This window comes from Triplophysa dalaica, chromosome 7 (genome assembly GCF_015846415.1).
Source record: "Triplophysa dalaica isolate WHDGS20190420 chromosome 7, ASM1584641v1, whole genome shotgun sequence".
Taxonomy (NCBI): Eukaryota; Metazoa; Chordata; class Actinopteri; order Cypriniformes; family Nemacheilidae; genus Triplophysa; species Triplophysa dalaica.
Genome location: NC_079548.1, coordinates 19258145 through 19276565, shown reverse-complemented (window position 1 = coordinate 19276565; position 18421 = coordinate 19258145).

The window sequence follows — 18421 nt, the reverse complement described above, 5'->3', positions numbered from 1 at the left end:
TGCTACCTCTATGTGTCTAGTCTTTGTGCTCACAGATCTGCACAAGAATTCTCTCAAAACATCCAACCTGTTATAATTCGATTTAAAGTGTGATCCAAAATACAAAAACTGCAATGCGTCAGTATGGATTGGCCGTGTTTAGCTCCTCATATCCTTGTGAGCAGTCTTTCTCGCATATGTACCATATGAATACATACATTTGTCAAGGTTGACAGAGGAGTTTCCATGCCGGTATGAAAGTGTCTTCTTGACCACGTACGAACCGAACTACAAAGCTATTAGTGAGAAGCATGTTATGTCTCTATCATGAGGTGTTGCGCAGACCGGTTGGCGTATGTATGACATGGCAAAGTGCCGCAAGAGCAGAGCTCCGTGTGCTTTCCAAAATTTCTCACGGTTCTCTGATGTCAGAGCGCTGTTTCGTTTGTTTCACTGTTTTTGAGTTGTCTGTGGACTGTGGACATGTTATCTTATCGAAGGAAAAGAACAATTGATCCCCATAGGGACCAATTAAGAATGTGATCTGTGGACATAAATCAAGTTATCAGTATGGAAGTCATTGAATATACTATATATATATTTATATATATAGTAGTATTGCAATAGCTCTCTTAATTCCCGACCCTCGATCTTAGCTCATTCCCCTGGAAAATCACTTGGCCCACCTTTCATCTCATATTTGGAGGCGGGCCCGTTAAGGAATCACAGGTAAATTGGCATAGTGGCAGAAAACAACTGGCAGGAGATCAGGTTTTGGAAAGTGATTGACAGGAGGGTGATATCAACTGGTATGATCAATCAACATCACATGAAAACCTTACGATAAATCTTAACCTTTGGTGTGTTTGACAAGTGTTAGGCTACATGTTTGTTGTGTCCACATTTACATTAAAGGAATAGCATACCAAAAATACTGCATATTTTTGGAACCCTCGTGTTGTTTCTAACTGTTAAAAGTGAAATGGAGAAAGTTGAAAGAGTTGTACTGGTCATAAGTCTAATGCTTTAAAACAGGCAGAGTGCAGATTTGTCTAGAAACCCCCCCCAAAAACCAAAAAAACCAAACTACCTCCAAATTAGCGACACATTTACCTTCTACCACAATCTGCCACAAAGAATTTCAATTGAAGTCCAAAGTACACAAACTCCCATAATTGCTGAGGTTCTCGGGATGTGAAGATTAAGTTAAAAAGTGTGTTTAATTTTGCCATTAGAAAAGTGAAACACACTTTGCACATACAGCCGCGGAAAAAATAAGAAGAGACCATTTAAAAATCTTTATCAGTTTTCTGAATTTACTTTTTATGTCTTAAAGTGAAAATGTTTTGTTTGATATGTTTAATTTCGGTTTTATTCTTTGAACTACTAACAATATTATCCAAATTTCAAATAAAAATATTGTTTCTATTTGCATTCATTTGCAGAAAATGTAAACTGCAGCAACAGGTGAAAATGACAGAAAAGATGCTCTGGATTTTTGAGACCTCAAATACTGCAAAGAAAACAAGCTTCATTCAAGCTACAAAATTCACCTTTAAGCAATACAATCATGTATTAGGAAAAGCTATTTTAAAAGTGTCTTGTCATACTGTCAGTCTTTCACATTGCTGTTGGTGACCTGAGGTTTTGTTGAAATTCAACAGACACATTCTAGAAATGCTGATTAAATTAAAATTTGGAATGGTCTCTTCATATTTTTCCCTGACAGTAGTTATTAGAACCAATATGCATTGATTTATTCACCCAATATACTAAATAAACATATGCGACCGGGTGTATGTTTAGTATGAAAGTTTAGTAATGCTTTGCTAATGTAAATCCCCTGTTTACCAGGTCAATAAAACCCCTTTGCGTCTTGCAAAGACTAATGTAAGTACCATAAAATAACAAAGGCACAGAGAGGAGGCGACAACGTGGTGACTGAGTTGAAAATGTCACACTATCCTGACAGAGCTTCCGTTTACACATTCCCCGGGCACTCTGGTGACCTCCTAAGGGTCCAGACACACAGCCAGACACGCGACTAATTCTGTGATGCGAGCTTAATTTCCCCCAGTGTTTTAGGGGCTGTTTATACGACACTGTTTTTGACTAAAACCAAAGAACTTTTAATCTGTTTAAGCTGTTCATTTACACCACGACAATGTTTTCAAGGCCTAAAAAAGTGAACCTTTGAAAATGGTGATGTCATGCACACGGATATTTCAGTGTTACAGGCATGCGCAAACACAACCAAATCGGCAATAAAAAAATGTCCACTAAACCAGCAGATAATAAATAAATATATGAAAAAATACTCACTAACAATTGCCTAACACCGTGTCTACACTTAACGCGACCGGCGCGACACGACAAAAGATATTAGCAATGCATAAGAACCCATTATAATTTGACATTTTGTCCACATTGGATTCGATGCTGTGTGACGCGGTAAACCGTTGCGCCTGGTGAGTCCGGTGTAGTAATGGTGCAAGGGCAAATATTGCACTCTGCACATATATCCTTAGCTGCATGGGTCAGCATTCATGTCTTACTTCTGCTTTCATTTTATCTTATGTGACAAATTTAGTAAATGAAAATGAGAAAAACACCCTAAATAAAACTTAAATGTTTTCCCTAAGAAGACAGAAGGTTCTTGTATTATGGGTAGCTTGGAGTGGACGGAGCTCTGGAAAAGTTTGGTTATGTTGTTACAGCTGTACCATTACTACAATGTGACTTCACAGACCACAGCCAATCAAAACTTAAAAAACTCATCGACCAGAACCAATCAACAGAGCAATAACACCAGCTATTGAAGTTACAATTATAGTCGGGGCTTTGGGGAGAGATAATATCCGAATGTTTGGCAAGTACTTTCCAGATAACACTTATTAAACAGAAAAACATCATGCAATGGTTCTCTTTTGCAATACAGAGGAGGAGGAACACAGTGAGAAATAATGGAAACATGCTCAGTCTGGACCAGAAGCCTTCGCAGACAAACATTTAGACTCTGTCATTCATCTAAATGTTAGAACCCTCACCCTGTTTGAAGAGATGATGACAAATGACTTAAACATGCAGCCATTTGTCTGGTAAAGTATTTGATAGGGCTAAAATGTCTGACCTGAATGCTTTAGCCTTTGACCAAGGCTAATATTTACAGGCTAATCATTGCAAACGTTTGCTTGTTGAGACAATCTTGCTTATACTGTTTACATTTCAAAAGACAGAGCAACATATAGGGGGAATGATATTCACTTAAAAAACACCCAAAGCTCCCTAGCAGCCACCCATAAGAAATCAAAATAAAAAATTGAGACAGTCTCAGACATCAATGATAGTAAATCAATAGCAAAAAGAACCTTTAAACTCCTCTGCTATTTTACCTGAGAAACGCAGAAATCTCATAAATGTCTCCATTCAAGTTACAGAAGAAGTCTCAACAATGTCACAAACTGAGCTCAGATTTGCCAAGTCTGCAATCGAAAGTCACAGTATTTATTTTAAAGCTACAATAGTCTTTTTCTCCTTTATTTGTCCTAACCTAAGACTAAGTTGATCGTTAAATGAAACCATGAGCTGTGGCAAGCAAACTACGAGCAGTAAAATTGCCCTCTGGGGACCTAGCAATTCCCCAGCAACCACCCAGAACACCCTAGGGACCACAGAGCAACATGCTAAACACCTTAGCCACAGAGAATTAATGCCACAAAAACAGCGCCGGATTTAAAAACGATAAGGGCTGTTGTCTCAGTTTACAGATAAACAGACAGAGCAATAATCTTCTGTAGACTTAATGGAGTTTCCAGATCTGGCAGGTCTATGTAGGATAAAGTAAACAGACGAAAAACTTAAATCCGCTCAACCCATAGCCAAATCATTGTTGAATCTGCTTGTACTCTGCTTTGTTGGCCAAAATCTCTGTAGGTGTTTATGCGTCTGCGTATTGTGTCAAAACAAGCCTGTGACTATCTTCTAAAGAGTTATGCTGGGTAATTTCCAAAGTTTATCTTAAAGGTTTGAGTTTGGCAATGTTGCAGCTGCTCATAAATTGAGGAAGAACATTGTTTGGTAGACAGCTCACAGTAACCCTGACATGGTTGTGTGTGCTGGTGTTAAATGAAAGCAGATTGCTGCAAATGGGCTGAGAGTCCATGTTGAAACAGCGGAACGCCTTAGATTACTGACTGCAAGTGATTAAAATTGGGGGATTGTTATTTTATTGCATCATGTGTTGGCATGGATGTCGACAATAACATTTTCTTCCCCTTCTTAAGAAAAAGTCAAATGACAGGAGATCACTCACAAACAAGTCATGTCCAAACCCTTACAAAACAGTACATGGATGGGAAATTATATTTCTCAGAGGTTGTTTTTACATAGCTCAGGAGATTTGAGTTCTTAGTTGTGTTTTATAAAGAATCAACTTTGACTAAAATGGTTCCCTTAAAATAACTGAAATAATCTGGTGTGGATCAATTTCATGAGAAATGTTTGTGTTCATCATCAATAATATTGACCTTTCATGGCAGTCTTGGCTTATCTGAGCTGTTTTTGACATTGTGAGGATATATCTGAGATTGCAAGAGACTTAAAGGGAAGGTACACCCAAAATAGAAATTCTGTTAAAATATTTCACCCTCATGAGGTTCAAAACCTGGTCAAGACTCTGTCTTTTGTGGAAAACAAAGGAAGATATTTTGAGAAATGTCTCTGTGGTTTTGTGTTCATACAATGGAAGTCAATGGGTGCCAATATTGTTTGGTTACCAACATTCAGTGTTCTACATGAGAAAGAAAGTCATACAGTTTTGAAATCACATAAAGGTGAGTAAATTAACCATTCCTTTGAGGAAAAGTTTCCATTTGCTTTCCATCTCATTAGTTTCTCATCTCTGAATATTCACTCAGTAATCCAAGTTACTTAATAAATACTATAGTACTACCACGGTACCGTGTCCAAAAACAACACTGAAACAATGCCAATAATATGTCACACATTGGTTGTAATTCTTTAACTAAACTCTCCCGCGTCCTTCAAACAACAACTCTCTCATCCAGCTGTCAGTCTCAAGGGTGGTTGACTCCCTGTGTTCTCCAAACATTGTGTTCTCGATTCATAAGAATATAATGGTCAGTCTTTAAACAAGCAAACCTTTCACCACATAGACCTCTACCTCGCCCTCTCTGGCTCTCCTCTCAAGCATGGGTCACTGCACTGCGTTTACACTTTGGATCTCCAATCTCAAATAACAATCCTTTGGACTTTTCAAGGTGTAACACGCTGAAGAAAATGGATTTGTCTGGAAACGAAGGGGATTGTAACTGGAAACAGCGGGCAGGAGACTGTTGCGCGGTCAATAGACCTCAATAAACTCTCTGGGAGTCAATTGATTTAACGGTCAAAAAGAAATAAGGCCTCTCTCTTCCTCCAGCATGTGCTCACCCTCTGAGCCTCCCCACGCTCCTACAAAAATGACTCTGGATTCCAGGAAAGCTGAAGTGGAGCTCTTTGCTCTATAAATCAGCATCCCCCTGTGTCCGAGAAACCAGGGGTGAGACTAAAAGCCCCTCTTCCACGAGACAGCTTCACACTGTCCCGCCTGAAATTGCCTCCTCGAGCTCTGGACCGTCTAGTAGGTCTCTGAAGTTTTTTTATAGCTCTGGCTATACTGCCACGGAGGTGTCAATGTCAAAGCACATCAAAAACAGACTAGACTCTTTTAGCCATTAGCGTCAGTCCATTGCCACGATGCTGCTACCACTTTACTGCCTTTCATCAGCTCCCGCTCCCTTTTACCAGTTCTGGTGTCCCTCACCGGGACACAAAGGTGATGACAGAAGCTCCAGACGCCAAAGATAAAAATGGCATAGTAGTCTGGATGTCTCTGGCAGTCCGGAAGGACTTTAGGAGTGTGTGTGATTCAGGCCTATGTGAGTTGTATACAGTTTACATGTTTCCCCCAGGGATAATCGCTGAACCCATAACGGACATGCTGGAAAAGCCAAGCCCATATGAAGCATAAACCTGTCCTCACACGCTGAATAAACTACAAGAAGGCGATTAGCGATGGGCACGGTTCAGCAGAGTATGACACATCCATAAAAGCACGAAGCCCCATGAGCGCAACACTTAGCTGAACTTTCATGAATAACTAATAAACATCCGCAAACAGTCCTCTAGCACTTCTTTTCGAACAGCACAGGGGAGCGGGTGGGGGCGGTGGAGTATGAGAACTTGAGACCATGCAGCTGATATTACATCTCAAGCGGCCTAGTGGGGTGGAGCCGTTATGAACCCGCCCCCTTCTCCTATGGGACGTTCTGCCTGTGAAAACAAGCCGACCCTCGGGCCTCTAGTCTAATGGGAACCAGACCTACTCCAGCACCATCCTTTCACATACACACAGTCACCACGGGCTCCAGCTGAGGGACGCAGTCCAATTATTCCAAACAGACCTGAAATTTTTCCTGCTCTGCTTTCCCGAATAGCAGATCTGCACACTGCATCAACTTTGAAGTCCACGTACCCTTCTGACCCCTCAACAACTAATTGTATGTAGGGCCAGAGGCATAATGCATGTGCACCCATAGACTTTTGGGCCTATTTTTAGCTTAACTGTGTTTTCTATTCTTGTAAGCTGGTAAGTTTTTTTCAGAAATCATCAACATGTGTAAATCTATTGAAATTAAGGTCAAGTTTATGAAAATTTGTGCCATCTAGTGGTGAGGTTGGGAAATGCAACCAACGGCTCACCCCACCACTCACCCCTCCATTTCGAAGCACTATGGTGGCTGATATTGGACCAAGATGTTGTCACATTTTGCTTCTTTGACGGTAGAGATAACATATTTACGAAATGTGCTCTGTAGAGCATTTTGCCCATTAGGGCTACTGTTGAAACAATATGACGAATTGCATTCAAGAGGTGTATTGATGGAAAAAGCTAATTTAATAAAAACATAACGCTTCATTGTTTATGGTCTTTATTCACCTCTGAACACATAGTTATGTATATTATATTTCATTTCTGTCAATAGATACTCCAAAAAGTCACACATTGGACCTTCACCAGATTCAAGGTTAATTCACCCAAAACTGAAGAAAATCGGTCATCCTTTTCCATTCATATCTCAACCTCACGTCACTCAAATATTCTGTGAATGATGATTCAATGTATCAAACTTCCCCTCTACAATAATTTAAAAAGTGTGATCTTCATCTCTCTATTCATCTCCAATGATTCATCAGTTCATGTTTTCTTACTTTCCACTTTCATTTTCCATCTCACTTCTCTCGCTTTTTCTCCTCTGCCCCTACATCACTCTCCCCTTTCCTCTTTTTTATCCCCCAACTCTTTGCTACATAAAAATCCAGTTTCTCTCACTCTGCTAAACTGTTCCATAACACACTTGAATTTGTCCTTGACCCAATGCTGTTGTTACTTTCCTGGTCAAGGTCTGTTTGTGAGGGAGGCCTTATGAGAGAAACTTCTAGCAGCTGCCGAGTAATGTGCTGTGTGGCAATCCACTGCGTAATACATTTCATTAATTTCCCGTTCTAGACGCCCTGGGCGCAGAACAGCACAATTTACCATGATTTTAGATTGCTGAGTGTTGGATGAGACAAGCTGAATGTTCTCATTGTGGGCTTTATGGGTTATCTCGAAACGTTCAGCCAATTTTTGCACGGCTTTTTATTTGAATGGCTTACTTCACAACAGCCTGAATCGCAGCACAGTGAAAGCTAAAATGGAAAGTCTTCCTAAACACAATAAGCCCCCACATAAGGGGAGCCATTATGCAGAGAAAGGGTTTTTCCAAGTCTCTCAAGAACAGCACGGTGGTATTTGATTTAAATGAATCATGCATGCCACCTTATTTTTTTTCACAGATTTTTGCTCTATGTACGGCCTTTTGTTTCATTATTTCTCATGATGTCTGTGGTACAGTTGAGGTGGGACATGGTGAACATGTGGCTGCATTTCAAAGAGTGCATGGTTTCTTAGAACAAGCAGTGGATCGTTTAAAAAAACACATTGAGATTCTGATGTCATATTTTCATATCAATAAGCTATAATTTATTCCTGCTTGCAATGTCTAAGCCTGTTTTGTTTTGCCCTGTATCTGAGAACAGACCAGTCCCAGCAGGCTTAGATAGATTGTTTTCGTTCTCTTTCTCTTTCTTTTAGCAGGGCATGATTCTTTCTTTTTGGTTTTAAGCGTGGTAGGAGTTGCCTAGCCCGGACTCACCCTTCTATGGAAGTGTGTTTGTATGTGTGTTGCTGCACTGTCATGGAAATTTTGATGGAAACTTATACAATGTAAGTGTCAGATCTTTCTTGTGGTGCATTACTGAAAAAGAGCAGGTGTCTATGCAAAGAATCAAGCTATGCTTGCACATGCATGTGAATATAATCTCACACTTTTGGTACTAGTGGATGCATTGAGCAGTCTTGAAAGTCTGTTATCATCATCACTTTGAAACGTCTGGAATCTGATTTCAGATCAATAAAATGCTACGCCTCTTTCCTGCGCATAATGACTTTTTCTCTTTGCACCTTGCGTAAGGCAAACAAAAATACTGTTAGAATATATATGGAATAATAGGTTGTTTAAATACTACAAAATATTGAATGATTAATAAGGATTTGCCGCTTTTCATATATTCAAAAATATTACTTGTTTCCAATATATGTTAATGTATTACTATATATATATACAAATAAATTGCATAGTTTTCCAGTATATTTCCATATGGACGGTTCCATGCAAATGTCAATGTGTTTCCCAAAGGTTTTCACCGTATTGATAGGTCAATATTGAGATGTCAATATTTGGTGGTTTAAATACCCATGTGAAGTCTCTCTTGAGGGTAATAAATCATTTGTTAAAGCAAAGTTTCCATAGTCTAGTTAGTTATTCTTCACATCCATTAAGGCCAATATTTCTCATAAATGGGCATATGAAAATTCAAATATAATAACTATTTTGTGTGCCATAAAGAGACAACCCTTCTCCATTTGTTGAGTACTGTGGCTTCTAGTTCTTACATTTAATTCACATAAATCCTCCAAAGTATGTTGTCTCTCAAAAACATGCATCCTTTTTTATCACATCCATAACAAATACATTATTCCCTCTTTTAAAAAAGAAAACTCATGTTTAGTCTGAGATTTTTCTGAAGGCTGGGCAACTGGGGTTTAGTAAAATATAAACAGATGGTTACATATTTTGTTAATATACACCTTCTCTGATAATTCATATTTCAGGTTTTGACCAAAAATGTCACATCTAACTCTGGAATTGCCCATGTATTTTTGTTTTGTAAGTTAATGTGATTTTGGTTTTATCCTCATCAATAAATTTCAATAGTTTTTCAGTGATTCGAAACACAGTCTTTCATCACTGGAATTTAATGATCAATTTAAAAACGACTTTAAATCTCATGAAAGGTAAAAATATTCAGTTTGGATGGTTAAAGTGGAAAATGCAGCTCAAGGGAGCGTTTCATAAAAGTGGGGTATCTTTCAGTCTCGTTCAAAACTGAGTTCCAATGAATCTGTAAAGAAAAGGTTTCATGCATGCAGTGCAACAAATGTTGCTTTTATAAACAGTCTGTACGTCTGGTTATCTCTTTTTCTACATCTCTAAATATATACTCATAGATTTATAACTTAAATAAGACATGGGCCCCTTTCAGATAGCGTTGCATTTCCTTTTAAACAAATGCAGCCAGCCCACACATCAAGTTAAAGTGCATTTTATGCCCTCCAAATGACATTTTTAAGGCAGAGACCCCTGGCAGCAACCAACGGAACATAAACAAACAGTCTCAATCATCGAATGGCAAAAGGGAACGAAGCTCAAAGTTAAACTTTCTGTTTCTCTAATCAGGATACTCTCTCTTAAACCAGACATACTCTTTCAGTGCAGTACGACTATTTTTTTTGTTCACTACGTCCGTAGAGAATACTACCTCATGACTTCATAACACCATGCCAGCATTTGTCTTTTTGCCCTCTTCTGTCTTTCCTCCCGTACCGTTATTTTACAGGCCGTGTCTGCTGCCACGTCTCCAGATGCTACGGACCCTGTGCCGAAATATATGTTTGCTTTATGAGGTGAAAAAAATGGAATTAGCATCCAACACTGATGATGTGGCAGACGCGAGAAGCAAAGAAATGGGGCCATCGAATTCTTCACCAACACCCCAATTTTCCATCCCCCAATCTTCTGCTCCCCCCCATCGGCTGAAATATTCAAGGAAGTGTGGGATTACTTTCACAAGGAGAACTTGAACCCCTTGACTTCCTGCCCAGCGATGAGGTCACTAGTCTCTGAGGGAGTGTCTGTGAAATGCCTCCTGCCAAGGCCGGAGAAGTGAGAGGAATAGCGGGGAGGACTGGGGGAAAGAGATGAAACTGGGAAAAGTGGGGGTGGAAGAGGGGGGGGCGGTGGCCGATGGTGAGGACCAGATCGTCGAAGGTCTGTCTACACCAAAGTCTGGGCTCTTAGCCCAAACACAGTGTGAATTCACATTATGGTGCATTTCTAGTCTCCTAAACCTAAACTCAGGGTGGTGCATCTGGGAATTGGAGAAAATCTTCACTAACAGTGAGCGTGAGATCAAATGTTGACTGACAGAAGTTGTGATCTTCCGCCCTTGCAGATGGGCTCTTGAGTGACGGCTTACAGGAGGGAGGATTCCTATTGCTGGTGGATAAGCTGAGATAATGAACAAGACTGCAGTATCTCTGCCTCCTCCCTCAGGCTCAAGGCTTTTGTGCAGATGCTGTCAGACACTTAGAAGGAAACAAGGCAAGTACACTAAGCCTTTTGACAAATCCCAACCAGATGAAGCCCAAATCGCTTGCATGAATGTACAGTCTGTGAAACAAGCTCAGTTAGAGAGCCACTTTAGGGAGGCTCTATAGGGTGGCCTGTTTTTGGCCCGCGGCAGCTGGGCTGATGTCGCCGAGGACGAAGGCAGAGCACCTGGCACGCAACGCCACAGGCCGACTTGCCGTAGGTGGCCATTTTGTTGAAGTTCGTGGTCCAGATGGAACGACTCTGTTGCCAAAGATGCCGCTTTCCACTTCCTGCAGCAAAATAAAAAGGCTGGCCTTCAAACGAGTTGTCGGAACAAAGAGTCATACACAAACGCGGTCTGCTTTTGAATCTCTTCATCTGTTTCGCTAGATACCTCTCACGCATGTTCGACCTCACACTATTTCAGACCCATGCTTCAATGGAGCAGTGACGTTGTACTAGCAGGGGAGAAGTAACAAACACGGTCCCGCTCTCTCCATGAGATAGACCTCCTCTCTCACCCCTGGGCAATAATAGAGTAATGCTTTCCAGATGCTGTCTTCAATGGCCGTACCCAGCGCTGGAAGTGCCCCTCTCACGAGAGTCTTAACGACGCCCCAGGGGCCTTTGAGAAGGAAAGGCTGGAGTCTGTAAACCCCCCAATCCTTTCCCTTTTATACACATACTCGTCTCCCACCACAATCACAAGCTACTGATTTCTGATCAACTTACTTTGATTCCTGTGCCTTTACATGCGACGTATGATTTAAAAAGGACAGCGCTTATTAATAGATGTTCAACAGGCAAGATCTTTAATCACTAGATAAACTCATGGGAATGTGACCTGACCATGTGACCTGTTTGTTTTAGTAAGGGAGCGGAGAGGGCGATGAGTGCCTGGGAGTTTAGGCACGGGGACCCAAAGCGTTCGCTCGCCAGCTCATATTTCAGGGCTCATTGTGTCCGTTTGCCTCAGATTCCTCCGATTCAAGTCAATTTCTTTATACAAGCTTCTTTAATTGGCCACAAGCCGGTCTTTTTCATGTCCGCAGCTGGACGATGCTCTGGCTTAGCTCTCCTTCTTTGGGCTGAATCTGAGACAAGTGCTGATTCCTTCCCCCAGGGAGAATCCACAGGCGCTCTCAAGTGCAGGTTCGCTTGACCTAACTGTCTCCCTTGGAGAGAGAGAGAGATTTGTCTGAGACAGAGTGTTCTCACAGGAAGAGAAGAGGGTGGGATTTAGTATGTGAGTCTGAGAAAAACAGGCCCGTTGGCTTTAAGCTGTGCCTCCGTGCAGTACTTCAAAGGCCATTGGGGAGCAACGAAAGCCACAAAACCTTTAGCCTGTTGGTATATTATGCGAAAAACTACCAAAACTCCAACTGCAAGACTTACCTTGTTACTTCTTTCCTTTCTTTAAGCATTTACCTTTCCTCTTCCATCTCCCTCAGTTCAAAACCTGACTTATTGACTTCCATTGTATGGACACAAAACCACTGAAACATTTCTCAGAATATCTTCTTTTGTGATCCACTAAAGAAATAGTCGCAAACAGGTTTCTCATATCATAAGGGTAAATAAATGGTGGTAGAATTAAAACTTTTGGGCTTGAACTGATAGATGATATTTCAATAGACCTCCAAAAACGAAACAGCAAGCGAGGTGGGTGATCTGTAACAAATGGCAAAATAATGTTACACAAATGTGGCAAGAAGGGAGAAATAGACCACACAACAACAGCAGTTCAGGGTTGTATGAGTAAGATTCAGACTGGAACAGCCTCTGGATGGAGCAACTTTGTGAGAGTATGTCCATCTGCAACACACACTTCGGAACTCACCCAATACAAACAAACAAGAGTTAAAGATGGATCTATGACTTTAAAGGATTGAGAAAAACAGCTCATTGTGTTTAGCATCCTGTGACACAATACACAAAATAAGGCAATTAATTGCTGTTTTGGCTAAAACTTGTGAAACTTGTCTGTATTTAAACTAGTACTTGGATTTGACATCCAAAATGACATATAGAGACTTTCAAGCTGTACATTTTATCAGTATGTGTTTCCTTTAAATCGAATGAGTCTACGACTAATGAGCTAACGTACATAATGTACTGGAAACAGTCAGGTCAGATAAACATTATCTGTGTACAGTAACAAGCCCGATACAATAATGCATTTTAGTAGAGAAATGTGTTATTTAGATACTGAATCGTTAAAGATGGCTGAGGTTTTTCTTAGCTCATCAGCTCCCTGTATCACTGAGGTTAACTAAAGAAACATCAAATACTTGAAAAACTCACAGTAACGACCTGAACAAGTCTGTTTGACATACTTAATCATGTCCTCATGAGCTCAACCACAGGTTCACAACCAGAATGGGTGTCTGAGGTTCTTGTGGTTCCCGTTGCTGATGTTTCCTAAATCCTGCGAAACATGAGACTGTCGGACATTTGGATCTCCCTACATAATTCGACAAGCCGCCTTTTAACGGCCAACAAACCAAATGGCAGAAAGGTTATTCTTCCATGGAAAAACAGCAATGTAACTCTGCTTGTTTCAGTAATGGATCGTTAAGCTTTCTACGTCTGCCATCTTGTGTTGTGTGAAGCTATTGCGTTTAAATTAAAACAATGAACCTGGGTTTGAGTTCAAATCATTTTTATAATTCAAACTTTTTGTCTTGGTTGCACGTTTTATGGCTATTTATTTCAAATCAACACGTGAACTTCTAAAATTATGTTCCGAGTGAAATTAGTTGCAGCTCTTTAGGTTTCCTGATGCAAATTTCAGTAACATTAATGTAATTAAATAAATCGTAAAAACTAAATTAAATACTTTAGCCACAATTAAAAAAGTTATAAATAAATATAAATATTTTCAAACAAATGAAAATATTTATATTTAGCATATAGAAACAAATAAATTCCGAAAACAATTTAGACCATAAGACAGTCATTTTAACCCATATAGCTATTTTAAATCGTTTTCAACACTCCCCAGTTTCTTCAAAAGATAAATTTTGTTTTATTTTATTTTTAATTTATTTTTTTATTTGTCTTTGCTTTTCATATCAGTTTTGTTAAATAAGGGAGATCTACAAAATATATGCAGATACTGTATGTGGGCCATCCAGGATAACATTATAAAAACGAATTGAGCCCTATTAAAAACATCTGGACAAATGAAGTGATATGTTTTTATTATCTTAGAATGAGACATTTCTATCTACATACACTGCGGGTCCCATTGAATTTAATTTGCCATGTTCTGTCCGCAGTAGTAATTCGCAACCTTGCCGCTAGATTTCACTGACTGGACCTTTAACACCAAAAACACTCAAGTCTTTGTGTAACTTGCCATACATTCAAAATAAATGTTTTACCTTTAACCCATGAAAACTTGCTAAAACTTCTAGTAACAACATACGATTATTTTTATAACATTTATTTAACATCATTTATTAAGTGTTGTGAACTGCAGTAACTTTGCAGTTTTACCATGTATATCTATAGCCACCAGGAGGCGCTCTTGTATGCTATTAGAATGCTCAATATTAAAAACTGATTCACTCCACAAGCTGACACTTCTTTTTACCATGCATTACAGTTACATGGATTATAATGCATCATGCATTGCACCTAATGTAATAACCATCCGTTACCAAATGTACATACCTATATCTGTACTACGTGCACTATATCTTTGGTCCATTATAAATACACGTTCATGTGTACACTTGCATATTTAATGTGTATGTTCAACATATAGTGTATATCTTGTGTATATACTGTCCATATTGTCTTTTTTCTACAGTCAGTCTATATATACTTTGCACTGTTCGTCTGCACTACATTGAGTCACTTAAGTCTGTAAAGTCATACAGTTGTTTGTCATACATTTGATTGTAAATTAAGTTGTCTGTCCAACTGGATTCTACTTTGTATGGAGTACGCCCCAATATTTTAACTCACCACACATGGGGATGTGACGATAAAAGTGAGTTGAGTTGATTAGCAGGGTGGGTTTTCAGTTAGTTTCAACTGGAAAGTTCCTGTTTTCGTGTGCCTTACAGGAATTGTAGGCATATTCTGGTGTTAACAATAGCCTACCTGTGGAAAAAATTAGCCTGCTTACAAAGTATGCAAGACATTTTTTGCCATACACTGATTTATGTTGCATGAATAAGCCTGCACTGATAAGTTTATTGTACTCAGTTTTTAGAAATTGAATAGCATTAAATAAAAAGGTTTTCGCAATGTTTTTCTATATCGGGTTCAAACCTTTTTTTAGTTCATTTAACCTGCTGACCAAGAAAAAATATTTCCCAATTACTTTTATTTTCCACTTCCCCAATTCTTTGGAAGAAAGCTTTTTTGAACAAAGTTTTTATATCATGTCCATATCATGTCCACTACAGTGGAAATCAGAATGAGGAACATGTAAAACTGAACCATGAAAGACGATAAGTAAATCCCCCCCTCAAAATAGCAAAGTCAGTATTAGAATTATGACTGCAACCACCACATCACTGTTAGAGTATTGAATGTATGTTGAAAAATAGCTTTTCAACTGAATGATCAGTTTAATAACTGCATACAACATATACGTTTGATATCCAAATTTTGATGTAATTCTGATTTATTGAGTATGATATATATTTTAAAAAGCAATAATTTCCCTTCTTTTAAACACAATGGAATATTTTAACTTATACACATTACATATGTTTTGTTGTGGTGTGCTTTATACCCAACTGAATTATTCCTATTTTGTTAAACTAAAACAACAAGACTAAAATGAGTCAAAATTTATATGACCTTTTATACGCATAATTTTCATGTCCTTTTAGTTCTTATAGTTTTCTTAAGTTATTTTATTTCTTAGCTATTTAACCAAACATACATAATCAAAACATTCACATGCAAGGGCTTCTGGATATTAATTGCATCTTTAACAGATTAATTCTAAAAGTATAGTGCAAAACTGAAATCTGTCATCATTTACCCATCCTCATTTGTTCCAAACCTGTACACAAAGAAGGATGTTTAGAAGAATGTCAGTAAGCAAACATATCCCATCCTAGATTTACTTCCATAGTAGGAAAATAAATACTATAGGAGTTATTGGGGGATGAAATCTGTTTGGTTACTGACATTCTTCTAAATATCTTTCTTTGTGTTTTGCAGAACAATAACTCTATAGTGAGTGATTGATGACAGAATTGTAATTTTTGGGTGATCTATCCCTTTAAAAAAACTTTGTGCATATCAGTTATATAGAGGACCGCAGAGATTACATATTTTTTGTATGCAAACCCCGCAAGCGAGCGAGCATTTTAAGACTTCCGGTTCCATCGCCCCAAAGTCTTTTTTTTTATGGGGTGTGGTAAATCGGATGCAATAAGGTCTATGGGTAACAAATTCTCAAAATATTAACACGTATTAATCTATGACATAAAACACAGCAGTTGTAACCCGCCTGTGATTAAAACGAGGGTTGCTAAGAAGTTGCTAAAAGCAACTACTTCTTTTGGCGGGGACGTCATGTCATCGCGCATAAATCTCACAAATAATGCAACATGGGCACAAACGTAAAAAAATAATGGTCGGGGATTCATTCACGGTTACCAGGGAACATGTTTTAATACAGATTGAGAAAGTTGAAGGGGGATTGGTGACGACATTGATTTCGAGCGACCATACGTTAGTCTAGTTTATAGCCTCGTGTTACGTTTTAATTTCTGGCGATTGTATTTAGATTTATATATCAAATATTGTGTTAGTCTGTAAAGATGACCTAGATTATAGACAAAACGTATAACACGATGAACATTTGTTAATCACCGATCTTTTTTGTTGCGATCTTATAAAAGTACATGGGAAAATGCACAAGCTTTCGGTCGAGGGAACAAGCGCGGCGCGTACTTCCGGTTTAGCCTACAAAAATACGTAATTTCTGTGCCACGCCATTGCACGGATTATGTTGTCATGGTTTTAAATTGACAACATAAACATATTTTACTGCTCATGCACGCACTCGTGGACTGCCCTTAACTTCCGGTACACTTTTGTAAACAATAGAGTCTGAGCGCCAGTAGATTATTACTGATAACGATCTAGGAACAACTGGCTACTTGCCATTTAAATGCGTCAAAACTACATGACACATACAACGAATTTTTTATTTAATTAGATGAACAAAATAAAATGATGATATAATTATTATTAACATAAATAAAATATAAATATTTACATTATTAGACACTAGCATAACACAGTTAGTTAACTGCAGTCCAGGCACGTGCGTCACATGTTACCATGTCAAGAAAATATCCTGACTCCAGTTATCATTCATGCATCAAAGGATTAATAACAGCGAAGTAAATCCTATTACTCACCCTAAAATTAGTCATATTTCACTGTTAACACTTTCAACATTTTAAAGACTTGTGAAAAGCTCTTCCTTTATCTGGGGAAGTGCATTGGTTTATCAAAACATTATTGTCTGAATAGGATGGTAAATACCTGTCACTTTCTGTTTCCATATACCATAAATGTTGTGCGATTGCATCAGGAGAGGTCTACAAACATTTCAAAGGGGGATTTTGGCAAGACATTTAAGGAATGGGAGCTCAACCCAGAAATCATGTGACTTCTCAGCAGGCCCGTGTCCATGACCCCAGCAAAGCTTGACTTGTTCAACATAAAAAGAGGAAGAAGGGTTCGGAAAAGCCCCTAAATCCACTAAAGAAAACCTCAAATTAAACTTAAAGTACACCATGAGACTGAACTTGTGTAAAACATAGAAAGCTATCAATAAAAGGAATTGAGATCATATTGAATTGTTGCTTTCATGGTATGGACATGAAAATAATGTGTGTAAATGATCTGTAGAATAACTGGACCGATGTGTAGAGGCTGGAAAACAGCCAATGTCAAAATGCCTTCCTGGAAACATGGCTTTTCCTGGTGGAGGAACTGGCTAATTGAGAATATATAAGACAAAAGACAACATAAACTGAGAAAGAGGATGTAGACAGCTTTTTTTCGTACTCTAGCTGACAATTGTTTACACCAACCCTACAGGATGAGCTATATTATTTTGCTCAACGTAATGAATGATGTAGTTTATAAAGCAGAAATGTATAAATATACTATATGTCTTTATAAATAATGTATACACAAAGCAACAAAAAGATAACATAATACACAAAACTGTGGGAAACAGGAATGTTTAAACTGGTGTTGGCAGCATGAGTCTGAGCAGGACCCTTTATCAGTGCTTAATCTCTCTCACGTCCACAAGGTTTGTCCTTCAGACCTCTTAAAGGGGCAGCGTACTAAAATTAATCTGACAATATGTTTTATCTCACTCTATTTGTCCTTTCATACCTCACTTTAATCAGTGTTCCACTATCCAGCCTCATAGATGAACATTTTTGTGTGGTAATGAGAAACCGTTGAAGAATTTGCCTTTGACTTTTGCTCTCTATACAGCTGTCTCAACACATTCCAGTCTTCTCCCTGGATATCAAGAAAAACGGATTTAATGAAACTTGCACAACAAGACTGTAACTATGAAGCACAACGAAAAAAACCTGTGTGACATTTAAACAGACATG